Source organism: Arachis ipaensis, chromosome B8 (assembly GCF_059453495.1).
Source record: "Arachis ipaensis isolate K30076 ecotype BB chromosome B8, ASM5945349v1, whole genome shotgun sequence".
In the NCBI taxonomy this organism is placed as follows: domain Eukaryota; kingdom Viridiplantae; phylum Streptophyta; class Magnoliopsida; order Fabales; family Fabaceae; genus Arachis; species Arachis ipaensis.
In genome coordinates this window covers 44,879,845-44,884,347 of record NC_142443.1, presented here as the reverse complement: position 1 = coordinate 44,884,347, position 4,503 = coordinate 44,879,845, and the positions used below count along the sequence as shown (strand labels likewise).

Below are 4,503 nucleotides of genomic sequence, written 5' to 3'. Positions count from 1 at the left end.
CCGTATTTGATCCGGAAATTGAAAGAACTATTTCACGTATTAGGCGAGCTCGGCGTCGGTTAGCCTCTGAGGGTAGTGAAGCGATTGTTATCGATTCACCAGTCTCATCTGAGGGTGAATCTGAACTGCCATCTGAGGGAGAAACAAGCTCATCTACTACTAATTCAGTTGATTCATGTGCAGATAGTATGGCAGCACCCAGGAGGATCACTCTCCAGGAGGCAGGAGCCCCAGACTTTACCCTACAACTGTATCAAGTGCGTCACCCAAATCTGGCTGCAGATTTTGAACTGAAGAGTGCACTAATCAAATTGATGCCCAAGTTTCATGGTTTACCTGCTCAGGAGCCTATCAAGCACCTTAGGGATTTCCAGACAGCCTGTTCTACTGTTAGGCGTTATGGTGCAGATGAAACTTCTATTAGGAAAAGCGAGGGAGTGGTACTACTCCCAACCTGAAGCAACTATTACCAACTGGGACACGCTCAGGAGAGAATTCTTGGAAAAATACTTTCCAACTGAAGTTACAAATAGATTGAGGAAAGATATCTCCTGCATTGTTCAAGGTAAATCGGAGACTCTCTATGAATACTGGGAGCGTTTCAAGAACCTTCTGGATGTATGCCCCCATCACATGATTGACAGGCTAGTGTGGATTAGCTACTTCACTCAAGGCATGAAGCCTAGGGATAAAACTACATTGGATTGTACTAGTAATGGTTCCCTAAAAAAGTACAAGACCGCAGATGAAGCATGGCAACTGATCAGTGACTTAGCTGAGTCCACACGGAATCACAGGCATAGGAACAACCACTCAAAGGATGTCATAGAGGTTTCCTCTAACAGTGAGACTACTGCCGTCACACAAGCTATATGTGAAATGACCAACCTCCTGAAGTAGATGCAGTTGAGTCAACAACAACAACAGCCTCCCCTACCACAACAAAGTCAACAGCTAGTTCCCCAAAGAGTATGCAGAATTTGTGCTGATTATAGTCACTACACTGATGAGTTCCCTCAGCTCCAATAAGAGGACAACGCCGTAGCTGCTACTCATAACTCCTATGACCGTCCGAATCAAGGATACAATCAATAAGGCAGCAACTACAACCAAGGTGGGAACTATAACCAAGGGTGGCAGGACAACTCCAACCAGGGCTGGAGAGATAATTCTAACCATGGCTGGAGGGATAACTATAACAGAGGAGGCAGAGACAACAATGGAAATCAGAGGTGGAATAACAATAATAGACAGCAGAATCAGAACCAGCCTTACAGAGCACCTCACCTAAGGCAATCCCAAGGACCCCAGCACAACCAACAACAGGTTCCTCAGATCATTTATCCTACTTTCTCATCAAATGACGAGATGCTTTGTTCTCTTGCACAAGGACAACAAGAAATGCAGATGACACTGAACTCCACTTTAAATGGTCTGAATGCCACTTTACAAGCTTTCGTCTCCCGGATAGATTCATTACCTGCTTTCAACAACCAGCCTTCAAGCTCTAGTGGAATTCCTTCTCAACCCTTACCTAACCCCAAGGGTGGCATCAATGCCATCACTTTGAGGTCCGGAATCACACTATAAGAGAGGAATTAAGAGGAGCCAAGCCCACAAGAACACGCCCCAGTTGAAGACATAGTTGAAGTGGAAGATGCTGAAAAGGAAGAGGAAGTACAAGACATGGTTGAAGAAGAAGCAGCTCAGCCAAGGAATGAAGCACCAAAGGATGCAGAAGCTGTAAGTGGTGCCGTTCCCGTCCAATTTCCACACCTTGCACGGAAGCCTAGAAAGCAGACGGAACTTGATCCCAAAATGGTAGAAATCTTCAAAAAGGTTGAGGTAATTGTTCCCCTTTTTGATGTTATTCAGCAAGTACCTAAATATGCAAATTTCTGAAGGATTTATGCATACATAAAGATAAAATTAATGAATTAGAAACTATTCCTTTAGGTAGTTCTATATCTGCTTTAATGGGGGGTATACCTGAAAAATGTAGTGACCCAGGTCCATGCATGGTTAACTGTACCATTGGAGTGTAATATTTTTTGACTGCATGTGTGATTTAGGAGCGTGTGTAAGCATAATGCCATAGTCTATATATGATGCTTTGAGGCTATCTCCTTTAAAAAGGTCAGCAGCTCGTTTTGTGTTAGCAGATAAGAGCATTATTACAGTAGTCGAAATCACTGAAGACGTGCTGGTGAGCATTAAGGGGCTCACATTTCCCATTGACTTCTATATCTTGGAAATGCCCCCTAATGACTCAGGAAGACCATCATCAATCCTGATTGGAAGACCATTCCTGAAGACTTCAAAGTTCAAGCTGGATGCATTCTCAGGAACTTACTCCTTTGAGATAGATGGCAGAACAGTGAGTTTCAGTTTAAATGAAGCTATAAAGCATCCTCCGGAAGATCATTCTATCTTCCAGTTTGACATCATTGATGAAACTGTAGCTAAAATTCACCAAGAAGAAGTAGAAGAGAAGCACATGGAGCAAGGTCCAAGTGTGGAGACACCCTCTGAACACAATGAAGACACCTTGCCATTATCACTAACTCCAGATAATCCAGAGCCTAGCCATGAGCAGAAATTGGAATTAAAACCCCTTCCTCCCAACCTCAAGTATGCTTACCTTGAGGATAATCAGAAGTTCCCAGTTATCATTGCAAGGGAACTCACTTCCCAACAGGAGGAGCAGCTGCTTAATGTGCTAAGAAAACATAAGAAATTAATTGGGTGGAGCCTGGCGGATATAGTAGGCATCAGCCCTCAAGTTTGTGAGCATAGAATATTCTTAGAAGAGGGAGCAAAGCCTGTCCATCAACCCCAAAGAAGATTTAATCCCACCATCTTAGAAGTTGTCAAGAAAGAAGTGACCAGACTGCTTGAAGCAGGTATCATTTACCCCATCTCAGACAGCGAATGGGTCAGTCCAGTACAAGTGGTGCCTAAGAAGTCTGGAGTCACAACAGTAAAGAATGAGCAGAGAGAGCTCCTGACAACTAGAGTGCATAATTCATGGAGAGTTTGCATTGATTACAGGCGTCTCAACCAAGTTACTCGCAAGGATCACTACCCCTTGCCATTTATTGATCAGATGCTCGATCGCCTGTCAGGTAAATCCCATTACTGCTTTTAGATGGTTATACAGGCTACTTTCAAATTCATATAGCTCCTGAAGATCAGGAAAAGACTACTTTTACATGTCTCTTTGGAATGTATGCATACAAAAGGATGCCTTTTGGCTTATGTAATGCACCGGCTACTTTCCAAAGATGCATGATGAGTATTGATGAGCGGATAATTTATACGCTTTTTGGCATTGTTTTTACATAGTTTTTAGTATGATTTAGTTAGTTTTTAGTATATTTTTATTAGTTTTTAAATAAAAATCATATTTCTGGACTTTACTATGAGATTGTGTGTTTTTTTGTGATTTTAGGTATTTTCTGGCTAAAATTGAGGGACTTAAGCAGAAATCTGATTCAGAGGCTGAAGAAGGACTGCAAATGCTGTTGGATTCTGACCTCCCTGCACTCGAAGTGAATTTTCTGGAGCTACAGAAATCCAAATGGCACGTTCTCAATTGCATTGAAAAGTAGACATCCAGGGCTTTCCAGTAATATATAATAGTCTATACTTTTTCCGAGTTTAGATGATGCAAACTGGCGTTTAACGCCAACTTCCTGCCCTATTCTGGAGTTAAACGCCAGAAACAGGTTGCAAACCAGAGTTAAACACCAGAAACAGGCTACAAACTGGCGTTTAACTCCAAAAGAAGTCTCTACACATGAAAGCTTAATGCTCAGTCCAAGCACACACCAAGTGGGCCCAGAAGTGGATTTCTGCATCATTTACTTATCTCTGCAAACCTTAGTAACTAGTTTAGTATAAATAGGACTTTTTACTATTGTATTAGCAGTCTTGGTTATTCTGGTTCCCCCTCTGGGGCCGAAGCCAATGAACTCCAGTATCACTTATGTATTTTCAACGGTGGAGTTTCTACACACCATAGATTAAGGTTTGGAGCTCTGCTGTTCCTCATGAATTAATACAAAGTACTATTGTTTTTCTATTCAACTCGAGCCTATTTCTTCTCTAAGATATTCATTCACACACAAGAACATGATGAATGTGATGATTATGTGATGCTCATCACCATTCTCACTTATGAACGCGTGCCTGACAAACGCTTCCGTTCTACATGAAAACAAGCTTGAATGCATATCTCTTAGCCTCCCGATTTACAATCAGAGTCTTCGTGGTATAGGCTAGAATTATTGGCGGCCATTCCTGAGATCCGGAAAGTCAAAACCTTGTTTGTGGTATTCCGAGTAGGATCTGGGAAGAGATGGCTGTGACGAGCTTCAAAATCGCGAGTGTTGGGCGTAGTGACAGACGCAAAAGGATCACTGGATCCTATTCCAATATGATCGAGAACCGACAGATGATTAGCCATGCAGTGACAGCGCATTTGGACCATTTTCACTGAGA

At 42.3% G+C, this 4,503-nt stretch overlaps 1 non-coding gene across 1 annotated transcript; it reads right to left on the bottom strand.

Annotated features, from left to right (window-relative positions):
- Positions 1-531: 531 nt before the first annotated feature.
- LOC148547886 (small nucleolar RNA R71) lies at positions 532-635 on the bottom strand. The gene has a single exon (XR_015897643.1). It is a non-coding gene; the product is annotated as a small nucleolar RNA R71 (small nucleolar RNA).
- Positions 636-4,503: the final 3,868 nt, after the last annotated feature.